Source organism: Vulpes lagopus, chromosome 8, assembly GCF_018345385.1.
Source record: "Vulpes lagopus strain Blue_001 chromosome 8, ASM1834538v1, whole genome shotgun sequence".
In the NCBI taxonomy this organism is placed as follows: domain Eukaryota; kingdom Metazoa; phylum Chordata; class Mammalia; order Carnivora; family Canidae; genus Vulpes; species Vulpes lagopus.
Genome location: NC_054831.1, coordinates 114,661,437 through 114,685,583, shown reverse-complemented (window position 1 = coordinate 114,685,583; position 24,147 = coordinate 114,661,437). Strand labels below are relative to the sequence as shown.

Below are 24,147 nucleotides of genomic sequence, written 5' to 3'. Positions count from 1 at the left end.
AGGCGGGGGTGGGGGCGGAAGCAAATGGACACAAAGGCCCTCAGGGTGCAGAGGGGGTGGCAGTCGGGTGGCAGGATAGGGAGGGGACAGTTCTTTCTCCTCAGTGACATCTGCCTAGGCCTTGCTGGACACCATACCCCCCCACAGGAGGCAAGATCTCTAGCACTTCCCTGATGGAGATGGAGGGGAGGGGGGCATGCAGTCTGGAAAAAGTCACCAGAAATGACCTCACAGACCGGCAGTCCCAGAAGCCAAAAGGAGGCAAGTCCTCACCTGATCGAGACCTGGGGATTGACTCCCCTTCCAGCCCCTCATCCTCGTGGGAAATTCCACTTGTCCTTAGGGGCGTAGGCAAAATAGTGCAAGAAAATAAAAATGCACCTTTATGAACTCTGCTGCACACATTTAGGGATGGAGCTGGGCCCGCTGCTTTAGGGAGCAGTCAGACCCAGGAGGCCCAAGTCATGGGCATGTGGCGTCAGACCCAGCAGCACAAACAGGAGTAAGCAAAGGGCACTTGAGAAGGATCTGCAAACAATCCGGGGTGGGGGTGGGTGGGGATGGGGGTGGGGGAGCAGTGCTTGCTCCGTTCACTGCTCCCCCTCGGATTTGCCCCAAGTCCACTCAGGACCCTGGAAGGTGGCCTGATGCAGGACAATTAGGGTATGAGCCCAGGCCTGGATGGCCCCTGAGCTCAGAGTCCATCGGGCCCTTAAACCCACCTTGGCAGGCAGGGGAGACTGTCCTTGCACAGATGACCACATGGCCCACCCTCCCCAGCCTTGGCTGGCCTGTCCAGCCTCAGAGGAAAACTAAACAAACTAGGGGCTGGCCATTTCTGGAAAAACAAAGGCACACAGGATACAGCAAGCGGCGCCAGGAAAGCTCCCCCAAGCCTCGGTTCCACGGCTCAAGTTTCGCGTCAGGTGGATTTAAAACTTAATAATGAATGAAACGGACCGCAGGCTGCCACGGGCAGGGGAGAGACAAACAAAAGCTCAGATTCGGCCACGCTGACCTTGCTCTTGTAACCCCGAGGAAATAAACCACTGCCCCCGCCAGCACAGCTTAGTCTCCAGAAAAAGCCTCCCAGACGTAACCCAGAAAGTCTGGGCCAAAGGCAGCCCAGCAGATACACATACACATCCGTTCACACACTCTGTCTCCGCAATGACTCACAGGTGCATACATGCACACGCATGCATGCTCACACCTGGTCAACTCACCACAACCACAGGCAAGGCCCTGGCCCCGAGGGTCCCATACCCCCCCAGGCTCTCACAGTTGCCTCTGCTGTCCCAGGGAGGGTCTCGAGGGCTCCCTCAGCTCTGAGTCCTCTTCCTGGACCCCACCACCACCCCAGGGTCCACCCGGGTCCCTGACCCTGCCCCTGACCATGTGAAGATCTGCCTGACGCCAGCTGGCAGCACCAGCAAAGCCCTGTCCGGCAGGAGGAGGCTCTCTCCAAAGCTCCTGTACCTCCCGGCAGCCTCTCCACCTCTGAAGCCCCAGCGCCCAGCCGCCCAGCCTGGCACAGGGCGCCTCCCCGAACGTCCTCCTGGGGCACGGGCGCCTGTTCCCCTGGGGGCCTCCCATTACAGGGCCCTTTGGACGGGAAGGGAAGGATGCAGCTGCTGCCAGCATCTCGGGATTAGATGCGGTGGGAGATGCCCTGGCCCCTGCCTGGTAATTCCCAGCTCTTGCCAGCTGGGCTCTGCAAGGCACAGACAAAGGGACCCAAGAGAGGAGATGGCTGGAGCCGGGGTAGCTGGGGGACCTGCTGGGCCTCCACCCCCTGGCCAGGTTCAACTGGCTTTTTATTATACTGATGCCTTAGTTCAGTCTCACTCAAGCTGCCACAGAGCCCCTCCTGTGTGCCTGGTGCTCTGCTAAGTGCTTTTCTCACAATCACCAATGAGGCGGGAGCAGGACTCCTCCTACCATACGGATGAGGAGACTAAGGCACAGCCACAGTGACCTTCCCCAGGAAATGACAGCACCAGGACACAGGTCTGGATGAGACTCGGCAGGTCAGATACATAAGACGACCCTGCATAGAGAAGAAAGGCGAGGGGACCCATATGTCCAGCCCCCAATACAGTCACAAGCTGCATCTCCATTGAGCACTCCTTGACAACACGACCACAACAAGCCCACTATCTGCATTCAGGGAGGCGCCCCCCAGAGACCAAAGAGGTGCAGGTGCTTGCAGGGCCAATAAGCAAAAGACACAGAACCCAGGTCAGTTCAAGAGTGAGGAAGACAAGGAAGACGCCTTGCCCAGACCTAGACTGGCCGTGTCTTTCTGCCAGCGTTCATTTGCTCCCAAGCCCTTCACCTCAAACCATCCCCCCCCCCCCGCCAAGAGATGAGAGCAGAACCCTGCACTCAGAGCTCCTCCCCCCTTTATTCATCAGCCCGGGAGAATTCTTAACCTCTCTGACTCAGTTTCCACATGTGAAAAGGGAGAATCATGTGAGAAACAGATGAGAAAAATTAACGTAAAAATGCCCTACTACTCCCCTTATACGAAATGTCCAGAAAAGGCCTAGCTGTGGAGACAGAAAGCAGGTTACAGTGGCCTGAGGCTGGAGCAGAGAGCAAAGAAACTGCAGATGAACCATGAGGCATCCTTGTGAGATCACAGCAATGCCATAAAACCAGGCTGTGGTGAGCACCACACCGCTCTGGAAATCTACTACGTTGCTACAAGTTAAGTTTGTGGTATACAAATTATACCACAATAAAGCCATTAAACAAAAGCACTATTTGGCCAATAATAATAAGAATTAGCCCTAATCAGGACCACCAGCACTAATGATATTAGTGGCTACGTGTATTGGGCATGGCTCCGTGCCAGCACTGTGAGTGCAGTGCGTCTCTTACCCTGGTTAATTTCGTTCTGTCCCCATGACCATTGGTGACATCCACTTTTGAGATGAGGAAGCTGAGGCTCAGGGAGTCGAGTAACTTGCCCTCAGTCCCACGGCCAGATGCCCCAGCAGCATCTGGGCCAGAGCGCCCCATCTCCCAGCAGCGTGGCTTGACTCACCCTTGTCCCACCAGACTTGGAGAAGGAGAATCAACCTGCCGGGCACCACAGTCCCCAAGGCCCATTGCTGGGCTGCCAGGTTGGCTCTGCTTTTCTGCAAACAAGTTGCAAAACTAAAGCAAAGCACATTATTCTGGGAGCCACAAATGGAGCAACTGTTGAGATTATAATCATCCAAAGGGAAATGACAAGAAGGCCCCTTACACTGAAAAGGTGCAATCGGGGGAAATGAGCTTGTTGACATAGAAAGTCCCAAATTCAGACTGCACTGTTCAGTCTTCTGTTCTCAACACTTAACCTTAGCCACTGCCGGTTCACCCCTCCAAGTGCCATTCGCTTTGGGGGCACTCGGCTTAGTGCTCTAGGAGCAGGCTGGACAAATGTGCCAGGGCCAAAGCACCCAGGATGTAGATGCAGGGATGTTGACAAAGGACAAGGGTCCCCTGCCTTACAGTAGTAATGCTCCTCACACATGCACACGCACCATGCTCAGGCGCATTTGGGACCGCACACACTCTCTGGTAGATGTGCAAAAAGAGAAGGGGTGCAGATATGGGCCACAGGCCCCAACTCACAGAGAAGGCAGTTCCAAGAAAAGTCCAGTTCCAGGATGCCTGGGTGGCTCAGAGGTTGAGCATCTGCCTTCGGCCCAGGGCATGATCCCAGAGTCCTGGGATCGAGTCCCACATCAGGCTCCCTGCATGGAGCCTGCTTCTTCCCCTGCCTATGTCTCTGCCGCTGTGTGTGTGTGTGTGTCCCTCATGAAAAAAATAAATAAAAACTTTAAGATAAAAAAAGTCCAGTTCAACTAGCTACCCTGTGACTCCCAGGTAAATGCTTGAATAGATGATTATCTTCTAAGAGCTTTGCATGTGTTAACCCATTCAGTTCTCTCAGCAGCCCAATGAGATGGTTGCTATTATTATCTCCATTTACAAGTGAGAAAACCGAGGCACAGAGAAGTTAAGTAACTTGCCAGTGCCACACAGCTGGCAGGTAGTGGAGCCAGGATTCAACCCTGGTTAGCCTGGTTCTGAGTCGGTGCCTTCATCCTCCATCTCCCACTGCTTCTTTCCTTTGGGAGGGTCAGCTGTCACCCGAAAAGATCGAGTGCCAAATGCAGTGACTAATGCAGGCCCCTGTCTTCCCCTCCCCGTTGAATGAGTTTGAAGTAATATGACAAAATGAGTAGAAAAATCACTTTCAAAATGGAGATTAAAGTCATTTAAAAATTACTAATCTTGCAAAAAGGCCTAGTAGGAAATGGGTTATATGAGGCTTTTGCTGTCTGCTGCAGGAAGAGAACCAAAACAAGCATAAAAGAGGGGAGAAATTTCGATAAAAATTCAATTAAATAGCAAAAAGAACATTAACTGGGCTTCAGAACGCATCAGCGACAGAAAGCGCAGGGTGGACCCCAAGCTCACGTGGCAGCGCTGGGTGCACTCAGGGGACTGAAGCTCACGCACCCGTCCGGGCAGAGCACAGTGGCTGCCACCCGGAATGGCTGGGAGCCACAGTCCACGGCTCCTCCTGTCACAGAGAATCAAGGTCGCAGCTGCCGAGGAAGTGCCTGGACAGAGAAGGGGCGGCAGGTGGCCCACAGACCACAGGAGTGAGCAGAAAAGGGGACCTTCCTGCAGGAAGTAAGCCTCACCTCCCACTACCAAAGCTCTGCAAGAATAAATGGCTCTGAAAAGAGCCCCGGGAGGTGCCATGTAGCGGATGGGAAGGGGAAAGAACAGATACCCAGGGGCTCCAGGTTTCTAGGACATTCCTGGGCTGGGTAGCACCATCCAAATGAATGAAAATGACCAGATATTCCAGACCATGAAAGAAGGCTGACGTACAGCAAGTAAGGTGCCTGGAGCAGAACGTGTTGGGGGCAGAGGGAAGGGAGCAGGACAAAGAATCCATCAGGAAATCCTGGGCCTCAGCTGGCTCTGCTCTCATGGGAAGGTAGAATTTTGGTCTCCAAGGTCCTTACAGGATAAATAGAAAGGTCATTTTGTGCAAGATTCCAAGCATTCAGATTGTCTCCATGAGAGCCACAATAAGGCCTGACAACCCTCGTGAAGCCCCAGTGGCCTGCCAATCTTCATGAAGCCCCAAAAGATCTCCTCACCACCCCCACTTCCTTGGGAAAATGAAAATTGCCAAGGAGACAAGATCCCCACAGGACAGAGCTCTATGGTGCACCAAGCAGAGCCTCCCCTGTGCCTCCATCAGGAGCAAGAAGGAATGAGAATCGCGACCCAGCCCCAGCTCAGAGAAATGGGAACAGACTCAGGAACCATGTACGCCAATCTTGTACGATACCAAAGGTCCAGAGACAGAAGACAATTTCCAGGGATGGTAAATTGGTAGCGGTTGCCTGGAGTACTGTATTCAGAAGGATTATAAAGCCATATCTGGACTCTGACGACATAAGTGCTGAAATCAATTGGTGATGTCTGCCGTGAGCACAGGTCTATACAAGTGGAATGTTCCAAGGGCACTGAGTGAATCAGAGTAAGGAGTCTCCTGACTCCTGACTCCCAATGCTGAGGGCTTTAGCCAGAAGGTCTCCTCCTCGAAGAAAGGAGCCGTCCATCCTCTCTGAAAAGGGAGGCCTTGAGGCAGGGCCCCGAAAATCCGGTTGATTGAGTACTGGTAATAGTACAGTAGCAGCTGTACTATGTTGTGTTGTGCAGCTGTGTTGTGATCAGAAGGGTGTCTCTAACCATAGAGAGGGGTCAGCTCCACCCCCAGCTGATGGGGAGGCCCACCCACAGTAGGCAGCAAGCAGCCCCAGCATCCTGAGATATGCAGACACAATGTTCCCAGAGCCTAAGATGACAAGAACAGCAAGATGTGAACGTGCTTCAGGACACACTACAGACTACACTCCCCATAGGGCAGCCAGAACCCAAACAGGTGTCTCTCCAGACCTGAAATGATACAAATTCAGCTGAGGGGGGCATCTAGCCAGATTCACTATCTCTTCATGGAAAACTTCATATCTACCAATCTGTATCTCCACACCCCCTGGAAGCCTGGTGCAGTGGAGGGAACATGAGGGCACCAAGCAAGCTCTGAGGCCCTCTCCTGGAGCTGATTCCAGTTCACAGTGATGGGAGCTTCTCTGGGAGGCCCGAGGCTCCCCTCCCAGCAAACCCAGGGCAAGCAGGGGCCTGGATCCCAGGACATGAAGGCCCAGCAGGAGATAGAGGCTGGCAGGCCAAAGCTCCCAAGCTGGGTGGGACATCCTCAGTATCTCAGTGCCAGAGGAGCTCAGCATCCAGAGACAAAATCCAGTCTCAAACTAGGCCTGAGGGAGCAGAGGCCACAGACAGCAAGGGGCCAGAGTGCCTGCCCTGTTCCTTACCTCGGACCAGCTGCCAAGGCTGGCCCTCCATCCCAGAATATTCCTCAACTCAATGACAGCCACATGTAGAATCAATACCAGTGCAAGAGAGAGGGATGGGAAACAAGACAAAGTTAACAGACCATCGCTCATCTTATTTCATAGATGGGGAAACTGAGACCACACAGCAAGGAGCAGATAGATGCAGGGCTAAACTCATAAAAACCGCAGCACTCGGGACACCTGGGTGGCTAAGCGATTGGGTGTCTGCCTTTAGCTCAGGTCGTGATCCCGGGGTCCTGGGATTGAGTCCTGCATCAGGCTCCCTGCAGGAAGCCTGCTTCTCCCTCTGCCTGTGTCTCTGCCTCTCTCTCTCTCTCTCTCTGTCTCTCATGAATAAATAAAATCTTTAAAAAATTAAAACTAGGAAGGCATGGAAACAGGCCCTCCCCCCTGCAGCGTCCAGAAAGAAATGCAGCCCTGTCGACGCTGCAATTTTAACTATGCAAGATCCATGTCAATCTTCTGACCTACAGACTCATAAGAGGTTAATTTTCATTGTTTTAAACTACTAGGTATTTGGTCATCTGTTACAGCAACAATAGGAAACTGACACGGATTTTGGCTCCAAGAGAGGTGTTGGTATAATCAATAACTAAAAGTGCAGAAGCGGCTTTGGAAATGGGCAGCCTTAAAAAGATTATTCATAGTAGGAGCCACCTGGGTGGCTCAGTCAGTTAAGTGTCCAACTCTCAATCTCAGCTCAGGTCAGGATCTCAGGGTCGTGATATTGAGCCCCACAGCGGGCTCTGCGCTGCGTGTGAAGCCTGCTTGGGATTCTCTCTCTCCTTCGTCCTTTGCCTACCCCCTCCCCCAAAAAAGATTGTTCATGAAAAATTGGGATGTTAATGACTCTGTTAGTGAAGATGCAGAAGGAAGTAAGGAGTCCAAAGGAAAACCTAAATCGTCATGGAAAATACCTGAACTGTCATGACCAGTTTGTCAAGAGAAACTCAGACACGAAGAGCCCTGACGGTGAGGGCTTAGCAGAAAACGAGGAACACAATACTGGAGACTGGAGGAGAAAGATCCTTATTACAGAGCAGCAGAAAGCTCAGTGGAATTGTGTCCCACAATTATGTGGAAAGCAAAACTTTAATGGATAAAAATGGATATTTAGCTGAGGAGATATCCCAGTAAAATGTGGAAGGCATGGCCTGGTTTCTTCTTGAGAAGAACGAGCTAGGTCAACAGAGCTGTCAAACTAAAAGGAAGCCATGAATTGATCCTTTTGGAAATCCTCAGCCTACCCAGATTGCAAAGACATTATAATTAAGAGATTCTCCAACAGGAAAGCACACTCTAGAGAGAAGGCTGGGGGTATGACTCTACCTTGTGCTAACATCTCAGAAAAATCAAAAGCTCGGAGTTTTCGGTCCCATGAAAGGCTCTTTGAAAAGAGTAAGAGTGTGGCTCACAGATCCCCTAGATCAAACCAGAAAACATCTAGGAAATTTGGAAGACCTTCTATACAACCATCTCTTTAAAAGCCAAAAGTAAAGATAGGATTATCTAGAAAATATCTATGGAGGAACTTCTTGTCTGATAAGAGTAGATTTCCATGACACACACAGGAGACCCACAAGGTTATTGAGAACTTTGTATCACAGAAACACAGCCAGCTCATACCTAAAAGGACAGAGATGAAAGAAAGAAGGCTGTCAGACTCCCCAAATTCTCCAAAATTCTACAGCAAGAAACAGACTAATAAACTATTCAGCTGGGGGTGCCCGGGTGGCACAGCTGGTTAAGCATCCCACTCTTGATTTCAGCCCAGGTCATGATCTGAGGATCATGAGATCGAGGTCATGAGATCTGCTTCAGATCCTCTCTCCTTCTCCCCTTGCCCCTCCCCACGCCCTGTATATGTGCTCACACCTTCTCTATTAAGTAAATAAATCTCTAAAATAAAACAAAACTATTCAGCTGCAAACATGTGCTACCTTTTCATTTGAAAAGAAAAAAAAAAAAAAAAAGATGACTCAGAGGGTGGAACCACAAGCCCAGAAGGCAAAACCGCAGCCAGAGGGTAGAATTTTGACCACAGAGGGTGGGGCTGTGAGCCCAGAGCATGGAGCCGTGGGTTGTAGAGACTGAGATCATACTGGACTGGGTTCAGATTCTGGCGCTGTAGAACCATAGGCAAGCACATCCCCTCTTTGAGTTTTCCTTTCTCCAGCTCTCTGGAGAAGGAAGGCGATAAACTGGTCTCTGAGAGCCTTTGCTGCTCTAAGAGTCTGTGATCCATTCGTGACGTCTGCCCTGGGTCCAGGAATGAAGAATGGCAGGTAGCAGGCATGCAGTCTGCTGCTAGTTTAGGTATTTTTTTCCATTGAGCACATATTTGTCAAGCTTGCTCCATATGCTTGGTCCTCTGAGGGCCACAGAAAGCACTCAGCATTCTTAGGTTGCTATGCTCTTCTCTGCCCAAACTGTCAATCAGTTACTGTCTGAAGTTGCAATTCTAAACAAATGTTTTGCCTGTGTGCTTTGAAAAATACCAAAAAGCCCTTTTGTCATGGTGATAGCCAGTCCTGTAGATATGTGGTTTCCCTAAAGGGACAGTTGGGGTACAGCATAAGGGACAGAGACCCAACCCCTGGAAGTCAAGAACACTCCCTTGGAGAGAAGGGGACAGGCAGGCTGGAAGGGCTTTCCTTAGAGGTAGGGCAAGGAGCCCCATGGAGGCTACCAGAAGCTGACGTGACTCCACCTGAAATCTTAAATTAGAACTATGCTATTAGCAAAGATAATAGCAGCTCGTCTTCACCCTCCCCTCCTCCAGGGAGCTCAGAGTGCCTTTGTGGATAGGATCTCAGCATCTCCGGTGAGATCACAGAGAGGGGAAGGGGGGATCATTCTTGTAGTTTGGGGATAAAAACTAGGTGGGTTGGGGTGCTCGGGGGCCAGCGGGTAGCACAGTGGTGGGGACAGGAACGCAGAGGTCAGCAGCCCAACACCGCATAAAGGGGAAAGGTATTCTTGCCAATGGGGCTGGTCCTGGAGGGGGAAGAGTGGGACCCTGTTCTCTGCCCTGCCTCCAAGGGGCACTTAGCACATAGCCTCTGGGGGCCGCCTGAAAGCCAGGCCCAGGCATGCTTTTTTCGAGCTGGCCTGGGACTGTGCGGAAATAACACCTCACGGTGAACAGTGGCCATCAAAGCCCTTAGCAAACCTTCCCCGAGTCCAAACCCTCAGCATAATCATAAAGAGCATCAGCCAATCGCAGGGAGCAACAGGGAGACAGGAGAGCCATGGGGAAGAGTACAGGCTGCTCGGACTGAACTGCCACTTGTTGGCTGTGTGACTGTGGACAAGTTACTGTACCTCTCTGGGCCCCCATTTCCTCATCCACAGGATGGGGATCACAAAAGTGTCAACCTTACAGAATGGGTAATGTGTATATGCTACTAAGCACTCAACCAACGCTGGCTAAAGAAAATAAGGCAGTTGCTAGCATAACTTTATTGTTAATTGTAAATGCCCTTGTCTGTATGGCATTTGCAGTTTTGCACAGCGCTATCCCATTCGACATCAAGCAGCTTGGTCAGGTTGAAGTGGTGGTGATTAGTCCCATATTTCGAGCAGGCAGGTGGCTCACCCCCAGGTATCCAGGTGGAGCCCAGCACCCCACCCACTGAGTGTCCCTCTCTCACACTCGAAGTAGTTGGGTTTACACACTAAGCTGCGTGGTCACCCTACAGATGAGGAAACAGAACAGAGAGGTTAGGTCACATCCTATGTCAGAAAGCAGATGGTAATTAGAAAAGCTGGGGCCAGACTCCCAGCCCAAGGGTTCTCAGCCAGCTGGACTAGAGAAATGATGACCCTAGCAGTGGGACACAGATCACCAGGGCTGTCCTCCCACGGGACAGTCTGGGGGCCACCCAGTTATCAGTTATTTTGTAAAAACGTCAACATTGAGAAATCAAGAACTCCTACAGTTTTTTGTTTTTTTGTTTTTTTGGTTTTTTTTTAAACCATGCACATTCATTTCTAGCTTTTCTTAAAGGAGAAGGAGACATGGTGGCACAGGCTCTGCATCTGGCACATCCACGATGCAACTGAGCTGCGCCTCCCCGTCTGGACCAAGTATGTTCACTCTCCTGTTTGTCCAGACCTGCAGGGTTCCCTTCTCTATTACAGTGTGTCCTCAGACACTCAGCTCCACTGAGTTAATCAACCTCCCTCGGTTTTACAGATGAAGGAAGCTGCCTCAGTATCTCCATTTGTAAAAATGGGAATAGTAATGGTCCCAACTGGGGCACCCTGGGTGACTCAGTCAGCGAAGTGTCTGCCTTTGGCTCAAGTCATGATCTCAGGGTCCCGGGATCAAGCCCCATGCTGAGCAGGGAGCCTGCTTCTCTTCTGTCAAATAAGTAATAAAAATATTTAAAAATAATAATAGTCGTCCCAAACACCAAGTTGTTATGCAAAGTAAGTGAATATCTATAACATGTTACATATGAGAAATTCCCTGTATAAAATAAAAATAGTCACTGGCTCCTGGCTCCCGGCTCAATATAAGGTGGCAGGACAGTGAGTAGGGGAGAGAGGCAAGCCACAGCCCTATTAGTTTGAATGGACACAAGATTCATTCTTGTGGAGTGGTCCCTCTTTCTGAGTCCATTTACAGTCGCAGGACAGCAGAAAGAAAGGAGCTCTCTAGAGCAGCCAGCCCAACCCTCTCTACAGATGGAGAAACTAAGGCACCAGCAGCCATCCTAGGGAGTGGACCTGCGCCTCCAGGCTCGAGGAGCCTCCAGGCTCCAGCACCCATGGGTCCTGCCGTCCCAAAGGACCACTGGACACGCAAGACGGGAAGCAGGCCCCCACCTTTCCCCTTGCAGCCTCCGACTTCACAGATCGCACCGCCTGCCTGGCTGCTCTATCCCTTAGACAAATTTACTCAGCGCCGATATTGAAAATGCAATTGAGTTTGAGTTTTATTGCAGAAATTAAACAGACCAGAAAAAAAAAAAAAGAAAGAAAGAAAGAAAAGAAACGAAAAAGCCAGCCCTCGTCAACTCACCCGAGAGTTAACTGTGATCAAACTAACTAGTGTGGAATGACACGATCAGGTCCTGCCAGGGAAGAGGACCCCCCCAGTCTGCCCCGACGAGGCGCTCCCCGAAGACGGGCACTTGCAGCGAGCAGAGGGGCCGTGAAGGCTCCCTCTGCCAGGCGCCTGGCCCGGGGCCACCCGCGCACCCTGGCTTCCCCGCCGCCCCGGGCGGGGAGACAGCGTCGTGTGAAGTCACCTCCGAGAGCTTCCACAGAACAGCACCGCCAAGGGCCAGAGCAAGGGCTCACTGCTCGACTCGAGAGAAAGCAAAATGCTTTCGGGGTTGAATCACTGTTTTTCTTTACTCCCTTTGGAGATCGGCAGAGCCCACATTCGGCCGCGTTCGTGGACCTGGGACTGGAAACAGCTGCGCTCTAATTACATGTAAAGTGTACCAAAACATCCCTTTTATCACAGACTGGAAATCTGTTAGCATCTGTCTCTCCTTTGTTTCTTCCACAAGATACAAGCTTGTTTCTACATTTTTCTCACCTGTAGCGGTGATTAAAATTCATTATAAATGAAAGGAGTGAACAGAGAAACAAGTTCCTCTGTGTACCGTTCTAAACTCAAATTAGAAACAGCTGCTTGCTAATTCATGCAGCGATGTTTTGTCGTGCTCTGTGAATCAATAATAACTCACCCTATTGCTGCAGAAATTGGGGGATAATCCATATATTTAACTCGGCGTTGGATTCTCCAAGCAGGCCCGCCACAGCAGAGCCCCGGCCTGCCTTCGGGCTGGCAGGAGGGGACTTTGGTTCGGCACTCTGGAGACATCCACAGCTGCCCCGACACAGAACCCCCAATTCGAGAGGCGCCCGATACACGGGCCCTGGCAGGACCAGGAGGAAACCCCGAAACACTAGCCTCGTCTCCTCCCCTCCCCTGGAACCACCACTTTAAAAAAAAAAAAAAAAAAAATCAGCTCTGATTAAACGCAAGCCACACACATCCTCCAGCCGCCGGAGGGAACAGCAAAATTAAAAGTCTAATTGGTACCCGGAACAATTTAAAACTATTAAGTATAGGTGAAGCTTTTTCTGTAAGAAAATAATCCTTTGATTGGGATTAAGCTTGTTTGGATAGCATTCTTTCCCTTCCCCACGTTTCAGCTGCAGAAGTCAGAGCTACGGTTTGGAAGTCCCCGATGCTTCTGAGAAGGCTTGGCCATCTCCTCTGCCAACTTCAGAGGAAAGGGCACGAGGCATCCAGAGCGGGGTCTCCGTCTGAGGCTCTGAAAGGGAACGGGTGTTCTTTCTCTTTTGTGCAGGGGGAGGTGAGTAACGTATGCTGTATCACCAAGCCTGCTCTGTCCTCGCCAACAGGCACGTCCTTCACCACACTGCCTCCAGGGAGCCCTTCCTGATTCCCTCTGTCACCATTACTACCTCTCTTTGACCTCAGGGCACTGCCTTTGGGCCATTTTTCACCCTGAATTTGGCTCTTGGTATCACTGCTAATCCTTGAGTCCTTAGGACACCCCCCGTGTCCCTGGCAAGCTTTCCAGCCTGGGATACGATCTCACAGAGCCACTCTTTGAACTTCCGATTGGTATTACCTCCCACCGGCCATGTCCCAGCCCCACCTTTCAGCCAACAACTGCAGAGCCCTCTGTGTGTGTCGGGCATGGTGCCAAGCTCTTTGTAAACTTTACCTCATTAAATCCTCACCTCCACCCTATATGGTGAACACCATGATTTCTCCCATTTTACAGATCAGATACTTGAGACTCAGCACAAGTACCCTGAGTTTCACAGCAGTTAATGGAGGGAGTCTGGGATTATCCCTACATTTCTCCAGAAAACCATCAAAGCCACCCACTGTTATCGGAGATCATGCCGCACCCAGCCTCTGAGACTTTGGGCCAAAATGCTCATCAAGGCCACCCTCCCCTGGTTGCAGTTCACCCAGATCCAACCTGTTAGGTATCCGAGCGGGAGTCACCTGTGTGGCTAACAGGCCCTCATTTTCTGGTGTACGTTGGAGCCTAAGAAGAAAGCAATGCAGTACGCCTGGGGTCTGCAGGGTATAGGCAAGAACACACAGCCCATGCTTATCTGTAGGGCCGTAGGGAGTTTTCCCTCAGGGAAGGCCAGTGGGGGCCAGACGCCTCAGTCCTGGACAGGACCAGTAAAGAGTGAGCACAGACGAGGTGCCAGGTTGGGAGGCAGGAGCCACACAAATTGGGTTTGGTGGAAGGAGTAGGATCTCCACTGATCCATGTTCCCCAAAACATGGGAAATGCCCCATTGCTGGGACCCATGATGATTTTAGGGGGGAACCAGGGTGGCCGTCTTTAACTTCTAACGTTCCAGCAAGGGGAGAACAAACCCCAGGCTCAGCGTTTTCAAGACCTCACGGTTTCTGGCTGGTACAGTATGAGTGTAGGGCTTCTTCCTTAGGTGTGTTGTTAATTTACTTTTAAAGTGACTGTCCAGGGGATGCCTGGGTGGCTCAGTGGTTGAGCACCTGCCTTCGGCTCAGGGCATGATCCCAGGGCCTGGGATCCCTCTGGGGAGCCTGTTTCTCCCTCTGCCTGTGTCTCTGCTTCTGTCTGTCTCTCATGAATAAATAAATAAAATATTTTTTAAAATAAAAATAAAAAAGTTACTGTCTACTTACAGCAAAGGATATTGCTTATCTATTTGCAGAATTAAATCAATGAATGAATTTAAGCAGGAAAACAGAACCTGACCCAACAGAAAATACTAGGTAAATCCCAGCACCGGGAACACTCAAATCTCACAAAAATCATGACAGCAGCCTGTGAAGGACTAAAGGCTGACACCCCCAGTGTCAAAGTGAGTGTGAAAGCCTTCATCACATGGTCACTCCAGGGTTCGCCCAGACTCAAGCCCATGTGGTTTCCCCTTTCAGAGTGCGTGCTGTTGAAGCCCTGAAAGCCAAGCGGGTGAACAAGGTGGCCCTGGGACAGGGGGCTTCTGTTCACCTGATCCAGGGCAAGTCTCTAGGTCTCCAAGTGTCTTTGCTTCCCTCCTTCCTACCAGCACCTCCAGTTAGCCAGGGACCCTAAACAAAGGGCTCTCAACTTGGGCCGCATTTGCCACGTCCACAGCAAACCCTTCTGATAGGGGACCAAGTAGAAACTGATCAGGCAAAGTGTGGGTAGTCAAACGTCCACCCCATTCTCTCCTCCCCATAATGCCCACGTCCAGGGCTTTCCTGAGGCTCTACATCATGGGCTTGAGCAGCCGGGCTGGGCCCCCAGTCCTGGCATAGTCTGCACCAGGCCAGGTGCGCCATGTCCCATGTCTGCTCGAGGGAGCCGGGTCCCCAGGGCCCTGGGGATGTCACGGTGAACCCAGCCTCCGCTCCTCAGGGAGCAGGTATGAGAGAAAGTACATGGGAGTTGCAGCTGGGAAAACACCTGTCCTGGGAGCTGCTGCTACAGCAGGCCCCGCCTCGCAGCCCTCCACCCTCAGGCCTTGCCCCGGGTCCCCAGAGACCACCACTCAGCTCTCCCAGCAACCCAGGCAGGTACCAAGGGGAGGTCACGGTCGGGGCATCTGGGCAGGGCCCAAGCCCAGTTCAGGAGGTCTCTGCAATTCAGTGCACCCTGAGGAAGCCCGAAGAGAATCGGAACTCACAATACAGGGGCTGCCACGGTCCCCTCCAGGTCTGGCTGGCCCCACACAGAGTGCAGCAAAGCCCAAGACACTGGTCCGGGGCCCCTCATATAGCGGGGCCGGACCAGCACCTGGCCAGCACCTTAGTTCTGGGGCTGCTTCCAGCCCTGTCCCACCCCCACCGCCACAATATGACCTTGGGAAAACCCTTGGCCGTGGGCTCCCCTTGCCTCCTCTACAGAATGCAGCTGGGATATGTGACTTTCTCACTGCAAGTGTGGACACAGGAAGTACTCAGTGAGCAAGTAAATGAACAAATGATCAGATTCCAATTACAATTTTCACAAAACCCAGTATCAGAGAAAACCACGTGGTGCCTCCAACTGAGAACTCGGAGCTTAGAGAAGACACTGAAAAGTAATTGATATGTATGTTGCACCTTATATATGTACCTATATGGTACATGTGCACATAAAATTGGGTAACAAACGACATCAGTTATGCGCTAAACATTTCTCGAGTATTTGCTCCATGCCACATGTTGTCTCATTCAATATTCACGTAGCCTCACAAGTCGTTATTGTCAAGCCCATTTTGCAGATGAGAAAAATGAGGCTTACAGAGATTCATTAACCTGTCCAGACAGGTCAGAAACAGCTGAGCTGGGCTTTGAATATGGGTCCCCTGACCTCAGAGTCTGTGGGATGCATGTGCGTGAATCATCCTGCCTGTGGGACCGAAACAGAGTGGGTGACACCGGCTCAGGAGCACAAACATTCCCCCATGGAGACAGCTTCCCTCAGAACCCAGGCTGGATGCCCAGCAAGAGTCCCCAGAAGACGTCTGGACCATGTCCACGTTCTCAGCCCAGACACCTCCACGGACAAGGCATGCACGCAGTCTGACCTAGAAGCGCAGACCTGCTGCCAAAGCTCAGTGAGATCCATCTGAGGCCCAGCCCAAGGGGTCAGCCCCCAGCACTGGAGAAGTGAGGGGCCTCCCGGCATCTGGGAGGACAGAGAACCCCCGTCCAAAGCACCCACTCTCATACCAACAGGTCCAGCTACCCTCTCGGCACCTCCAAGACACAGTTATGAGCTTGGCTCCATTTTACAGAGGAGGACGCTGAGCGTTGGAGGGATGGTGGGGCTTGCTGTGGCAGCACAGCCTGGCACCCCGGTTGCCTCCTCAGTCGCAATGGATGGTTGGAGCCCCAGGCTGGAAGGTCACCTCAAGCTCCTACCCCAGATCTCCAGCTCACTCCCGCTCAGCCCAAGGGCAGGGACCTAATGTCCACCCCCCCCCAAGGTGGCCCTCAACAGAAGGGGGACTGGAGCCCATGGCATCCCATACACACATGGAGCTCCCAGGGGAGCTCCCAGTGGTCCAGATCACCACTGTGGTCTGCAGTGGTGACCTGGACGCTCCCTGGTACAGAGCATTCCCATGCCCCGCCTCACTCTCTGCCCCTCACAATCACCTCCTGGGATCACCTCCTGGGAGCACTGCACCATCACAGCACCTTGACCTAAGTCCTGCCTTGGGCTCTGCATTCTGTGATGCTTACCATGGGGGTGGAGGTGCCTCCAGAAGCTGAGTTCATGCAGTCCCTCCACCCACTCTGTGCCCCTCACCCAGGCATGCCACACTCAGGTCACTGGGAGGCCCCTTCGAGACCTATGCCTGGCACTGTTAACTTGTCCTTCACTTGCCTCGGACCTAAGCATACTACCTACCCGAGAGTAATCCTGAATAACTGTCTTGATGAAATCATGGGTATGATGTTTTTGTGATGTCCATCAAAATAAATATAATTACTAAAAAATTTTTAAAAATAAAAAATGAAAGAAATTGCTGGAACTGCCTGAAGTCAGGCTATATATCCCCAGAAGTGGCCCGGGGCCTCACTGTGGGGCCCCTGTTAAAGCCCATGCCTCACGCAGGATGGCAGCTCCCAGGGGGCCCATCTCTCCCATCAAGCTGAGAGCCTCAGGACTGGTGGTACCCCTTCCCGGCCATGTGTGCCCAGCACAGCGCCCAGCTGGAGGCAGCCGTCGGGACAGAAGTGGACTGATCCCCGCAGGGGAAGCCCTAGGATCCTCACTGGTGCCAGCGATACAGCCCCTCTGCAGGTCCCACTCACCCTTTATACTCATCCAAATCTACGACTCAGCAGAGAAAAATTTCAATTTTCCCTGGATTTTCATGTTTCAGCTTCCAGAAAAATTGCCATCATGGGCTTTGTTTCTGAGCTACTGAGCCTCAATATCTGAAGGCTGCCCCAGCCCCGCCTGTGCTGGAGACAGATTAAAGCAACCTGAAAGTCCCAGGAAAGGCTCCAGAGGTGCAGCAGCCACCTGGCCCAGGACCACAGGGAGAAAAAAGAGCACGCACCCCCCCCCCGCCCCCACATTGTAGGGCCAGCATGTCAGCTCCACGCCCCACACAGGTGGCTGTGGCCAAGTGTGGACAGCTCAGCTCAAGTACCAGACATCACAACTAGGGTGCATGGTCCCCTCATCCCTTCTCAGCATCACTGACCCCTGCCTAGGCACCCCTTTACCATCCTCTGCCCCCACCCCTGCATTCTCAGACTGAATGGGCCACCACCTCCTCATGCAGTAACCAGGCCTTCATCTGGCCCCATGCTGTGCCACAAGCCTCATACACAGACTTGAAAATCATCTTCATAAACTATATTCACTTAGCACTTACTATGTGCTATGCTAATTTTTATGTTAATTATTTAGTTAGTTAAATTGTTGGTCATCCGGGCACCTGGGTGGCTCAGTTAGTTAAGCATCTGCCTTCAGCTTAGGTCATGATCCTGGGGTCCTGGGGTCGAGCCCCACATAGGGCTCCCTGCTCAGCAAGGAGTCTGCTTCTCCCTCTGCCCCTCCTGACCCCACTCATGCTTGTGTGCTCACTCGCTCTCCCTCTCTGAAATAAATAATTGAAATCTTTAAAAAAAATTTTTAGTTGTTGGTCATAAATGTTTTGCTTGTATTAATCGATTTAAACCACATATAGTTCTTTCACTGGACACATTTTACAGATGAGGACCCTGAGACACTTTACCTCAACCTGCTAAAACAGACCTCAGGACTGCCCAGCTAACCATTCACTGTGCATGTGGGGGACACTAAGCCCCTTGACATCTGAGGAGGGGACTTGCTCCAAGGAGAATCCTGCAGAGCCAGCAGGATCTACCTGCTTGATTCATCCATCTTATCGCTGGATTTATGGGAATCCCACAGCCCTACCACACACAAACACACACACACACACACACACACACACACACACAGATGCTGAGAAGATTTACATAATACAGAAGTATAAACTGAGAGAGACCACCCTGATGGAAAGTGATCCATCACCAGGATCCCAAACACAGTGTATCATCCTGTGAGCATGACATCCTCCTCCCAGGGCCATCCAGAAAGGGGGAACACAGCCCGGGCTCAACTCAGGTGAACAGCATCCCTGAGGGTGATGCTAGACCCACTTCCTGCTAGGGGCCACTGTCCCCAGCAGGGCTGGGTACCAGCTCATGTCAGTGCCAGGCACAGAGTGAGTCCCATGAGGGAACGAACCAATGACAAGAGTTTTAGCCAGGTCACCCTGCTGAGTGCAGCTATGAGTGGACTGATCCCCTTACTCCTCCACCCAGCACTACGTCTGAACAGCACTTCTCACACCATTGTTCATCTTCCAAGGATATTAGGGCTTCCCCACCGGTGCTCTTGGCTTAGAAATGGGGAGACAACTCTAAAAAGCCTCATATTTCTGGATCCCTAGGAGCCCTCACAAGGTACCTGGTGACAACTATCTGCTGGGATGACAACTATCTGCTGGATGGGTGAATAATGAATGAATGGATGAAAGAGTGCATTCCAGGTCTTAGCCTAGAAGAAGCACTTGGTAATCATGGTGTGAATAAATGAATGATGAATGGACAGACGGATGGATGGATGGATGGATGGATGGATGGATGATAAAGCTAATCACAAAGAAGGTGCAAGGAGGGACACCTTGGTAGCTCAGTTGGTTAAGCGTCTGACTCTTGATTTTGGCTCAGGTCATGATCTCAGGGTCATGAGATCGAGCCCCATGTCAGGCTCCACACTTAGTGCAGTCTGCTTGCGATCTTTCTCTCCCTCTCCCTCTGCCCCTCCCCACCCCGCTCATTCTACAAATACATACATACATACATAAAATCTTTAAGAAAATGAAGGAGGAGAAGGAACTAGGAACTACTCCAGGAGACTCCTGTCAGGTGGAAGCCAGGGGTTGATGAGGTAGAGGTTCCAGCTGGAAGCCAAGGAGTTAATGAGATTGACTGCTAGCTTGGCCACCTGGCCCAGAGGGGCTGCCCCCTGCAGAGTCTGTCCAGGGGTCCCCGAGAGTCCCAACACTGTGACAGAATGCAATCAGTCCAGTCTTGAGTGTGGCACACTCCGGTCATTCTCTAACTTGGAGGAACCTCTTGGAAGCGGAGAGAGAGCAAGGGTACAGGGAGGCACAGGTAGTGTAGGGATGGAGGCAGAGCTCAGTTCCCCTGCCTCTGCCTGAACCCCTGCAGAAAGGGCATTAAAACAAAGGAGACACCAGGAGTAGAGGGGAGGGAAGAACTGGGGTGGGGTGGGGTGGAGGTGGGGGGCTCCTTAAATAGACCAGACCAGAGCAGAACAAATGACTAGGTTTAATAAGATAGTAGGCTGAGTTCTATGTACTTGAAGGTACAGACTCAACAATGTGACTGGGGGGTGGGGGTGGGGTGGCACAAGCATCCACACACATGCCCACACATGCATGAATGTGCATGCGTGTCTTCCCTACCAGGGACCTCCGAGACTTTCCCACTAATCACCCAACACCCACGAACAAGCACGTCCTCCCACTAGGAACACACAGCTAAGCAGGCCCCCTCTTAAGTTCTTCTGGGAGGAAGTCAGAACAGCTGGGCACGAGTGGGTGTCACGCCTTCCCAGCCACCATTGCCCTGGATTTGTCCTCTCCTGCTGCCCAAAGAGTCCAACAGTTCTAAGTGATCACTCCCCATTCATCTTAGGAAACTCCCTGCATTCATTCACTCATTCTCCAAATATTTACTGAGCACCTATTCAGTGCCAGGCTCTCTCCACATGCTGGGGCAGTGAACACATCCAGCGAAGCCCCACGCATGGAGCTCGCACTCCAGGAGCATCAGGACCACATCTGGGAATGCTCCAGAACCGAGAGCCTGGGTTCACATCTCAGCTCCACCACTGACCAGCTGTGTGACCTCAGAATATGTTCCCGAACTTCTCTCAGCCTCCTCTGGTTGTGGTGAGGATTACATCGGATAATCCAGGTTAAGCACTTTGGCCCAGTGCCAGGTACACGGGAAATAACTCAATGAACGGCTCACTGCATGTCACTTCCAGACCTGGGGCACAAGAGCTAAGGCTGCTAGGAAGACCCCTGGCTCACCCCAGGGCTCCCCACACTCGGCGAGCCCTACTTCCCACTCCCCATTCACCCTTCCCAAAAGCATCCTTAATTTCCCACATCCTCACACCACCATTCCCCAGGTCTGGAACAAAAGCCACTAACGTCCTGTGATAGAGAAAGCCGACCCCGCTAGCTTAGCACTGAGCTCATCCCAAAGCCCAAAAATAGAAAAGCCTTCAAGGGGACACGATCCATCTCCGCACCCAGGACTGAAATCCCCTCTGCAGAAAGGTGGGGTCCCTTCTGGTAGTGGGGAAACTCCTTCCCTTCTAAGCTTCCTTAGCAGGAAGAAGTGACGCCCACATGAGTCCTAAGGGAGGACTGCTGCCCACCGCTGAGGGACAGGAATGACAGGCTCCCCCAACACCCACTGTCCTCCGAGAGGAGAGAGAAACAGTCATTCTTTACGTGGCAGCCATTGTTTTAGATGACACTGCAATTTACATTGTTTTTTTTCCTTCAACAACTATTTCCAGGTGCCCATTCTACCAGCCCTGTTCCGGGCTCTGGGGACAGGGCAGTAAGCATAACAAAGCCCTTGCCCTCGGAGAGCCCTCGGTGTAATGAAAGGAGACTGGTATGAAAGCAATAAATCATCTCTAGTAAGTCAGGTGCCACCGTGAAGAAATGTGGGGCGGGATGGGTGAGGTGCCACTCTGGGCGGGCGACAAGGTGATACCTGAGCAGAGCCCTGAAGCAAGCAAGGAAGCAAGCCAAGGTGGACTCTAGAGCGAGAGCATTCCAGGCAAGAGACCAGCAGGAGCAAAAGCCCTGAAGCTCGAGCAGGCTAACTTGGGTACGTTCCAAATCTCTATTTTCCGAGATGCCAACATGATGCTCAGAGTGAAGGCACTTGTCCTGCCCTCGGAGATCACTGGCCAAGCTATTCATTCCCACGGGGACCTAAAGTCCAACCCCACATTGACTCACTGTGCGACCCGATGCTGGTCTCTCAACCTCTCTGATCTTGGTTTCGGCGACAGCTAACCGGGGCTGAGCATCCTCCAGGAAGGCACTGCCCCTGGGGGCCTCCCCAGGCTGCCGCTCTGTGCAAAACGCACCCACCATTCCCCTCTACCCCATGGCGCCATTCTCACACCCGTGCCAGCAACGCCACGCAGGATTGGTACTCCTGCCAAAATAGCTATTAACCCAGTAGCCAATAATAACACGTTATCCTATCAATTTGCTTCTGAAACGCTGTGTAACTGCAGAACCCGTTTGCCACCTCGGTAGCCTGGTTACGACATAAACAGAAAGAAACTCACCAGTTCCTTCCCGAGAAGAACAAGTGGCTGGCCACGACACACGCCCGCTCACCACCGGGTCCCCCCGCTCCGCCCCACGGGGCCCCACGGAATCAGCAGGAATTATGGTCTGGGGATCAATAGTCCAGAGACCTGTCTCCCTGTGCTCTTGGCAAGTCATCTCTGTGCTGGAGACAAGACCAGAGCCTGGGAGGTGATGGCTCGGGGCCATGCTGGCTTTGTGGGTGGCGAGGCTGGGCCCGGGAGCCGGCCCTCCAGCAGCCGCCCCGCTCCTGGCCAGAAACTACAGTGCAGACGAAGAGGCGCAGGCCTGAGGGTCGGAGGCCACCTAGGGGCCAAGCAGGCACTTGGGGTCGCACCAGCCCAAGGGGCACGCAGGCCATACATCGGGGATACAAGCCAGGACTCACAGGAGACAGAAAGGCCAGGAAGCCAGCGGGCTAGGGGCTGGGGAGAAGACAGAAGGAAGAGCAGGGAACACAGAGCCCGACCCAGAAATCAGAGTGCTCCCCGAGGAGCCCCCATCCCCACGATCGGATACCCCACCGCCCATGCCTCCTAGGCCCTCACTTCTCCTCTCCCGCCCCAGGAGAAGTTTCCTTCCTTCTGGATTAGATTCCACTCAGAGCAAACATTCCGCTTCCCACCGAGCTGGAGCCTCTAATGGGACTCTTGGCGGTCAGTGCAGACACGGGCGGCCTGTTTTACTCATTCTTCCCCCGTAACCCCGCCCCTCCGCTTACCTCTCCCCCTGCTCACCGGGGCACCCCGGGACAAGTCGGTGGCTGCCCTCGTTCCCGGCACCCAGTGGTGGGGCAGCCGAGGCTGGAGAGGAGCTTCCCACTGCCCCACCGGTGACCTCAGCCCCGGGACGCATCCCCACCCTGGCCTCAGCCGGGAAAGGATGGGTCGACAGAGTGCGGCTCCCGCCGCGGCGCTTGGCGGAGCATCCAGCAAGTGGGGAGAGGAAGGGCCTCGGGGAGGGTGGGGAGGAGGAGGCAGCGGAGGCCAGAGGCTCGGCCACTCGGCCAGATGTTGACCCAGTTGAGGGCCCCAGGCCCCAGGGGCGCCGGGGAAGCTCTGACTCCCCCTGCCAGCTCTGGGATGTTTGCGGAGAGGGGGCCCCCGGGCTGCACAGCTCCTCAGCCTGTCCCCGATGTCGGGGTTAGAGAAGGCACACAGAGAGATGCTCCGGGGCTGCCAGGACAGGGTGGGGGACAGCCCTCCGGAGGCCCCTGGGTGGGGTGGGTGGGGTGCTGTCTGTGGGAAGGAGCTTTCGGCAAATGGAAACCAGGCCTCGGAAACTGGCCGGACCACAGCCACTGCACAGCTCCGGGGAAAACCCTGCTGCTCTCTAAAAGGTGCCCCAACCCAGCCAAAGGTGGTGTGAAAAGGGAAAGAGCGGGGAGGGGGACCCAGGCGGCTGAGGCAAGATTGGGGGGGTGGCAACGGTAGGCAGCCACACAGGACCTCCTGCTCGTACTCCGAGCACCCCGCATTGTTGGCACATTATCCCCCAAGGCCTGCTTGCCTGTAAGTGCTGGAAAAAGCCAACTCACAGAGCAACCCCCCAACCCCTCCCTCCACAGGGCCTTCAGTCAGATTTCCAGCAGGGACCAGAGTTGCATCCCGGCCTGGGGCTCAGGCTCATGTGAGGCCAGGAGAGCAAGTTCCCAGCACAAACCATGTTGCTTTTGGGGATCCAGCCCTCAACACTGAATCCTCGCTGAACATCAGTGAAGAAGAGAGATTAGGGGTGGGATTGAGGAGGTGGCCCAGGGACCCACGATTACAGCTGACAACTGGAGGATTTGGATCCTGACATCAAGAGCCTGGGGTCTAGGAGAGTTCAGTGAGTGTAGACATCATCCAGTCATTCACTCATTCACTCATTCGTTCATTAGATTGTCCGACAGAAGTGGATGCCAAGCTTTTGACCCACCAGGTACTTTGGAGCTGGGGGTGTGAGGGGAACAGGCAGGCCCTGCTCTGGCCCCCACAGGCCTCGTGTAGGAGGCAGACGTCCTGCGTCTGTGGTCCTCGCTGTGACTGGAGAAGCCCATGTGCCTGCCGGGGAATGGGGCTCTTTAGAATGAGCAACCTCTAGAATCAGTCAAGGAAACGAAGTAGACGCAAAGAGAGGGCCAAGCAGCAGCACAGCACGTGCAAAGGCCCGAGGCGGCCGGGACTGGGGTGTGTGACTGCTTCCAGCAAACCTCTGCCCCTCCGCCGGGTCTCCTCACCCAGCATCTCACGCTCAGCGGCAGCCC

The 24,147-nt window shown here is 52.9% G+C and overlaps 1 protein-coding gene across 7 annotated transcripts in view; it reads right to left on the bottom strand.

Moving 5' to 3' along the window:
* Nucleotides 1-24,147, bottom strand: part of ZNF423 (zinc finger protein 423) — a 344,771-nt gene that overhangs the window by 142,348 nt on the left and 178,276 nt on the right. Inside the window, exon 1 of one of the 7 annotated variants that reach the window (XM_041766239.1) lies at nucleotides 22,621-22,947. The exons of the other annotated variants lie outside the window; for them this stretch is intronic. The gene's annotated coding sequence lies outside the window, so the exon portion shown is untranslated. Of the gene's footprint in view, nucleotides 1-22,620; nucleotides 22,948-24,147 lie in introns of those variants that run through there. 7 annotated transcript variants of the gene reach the window in all.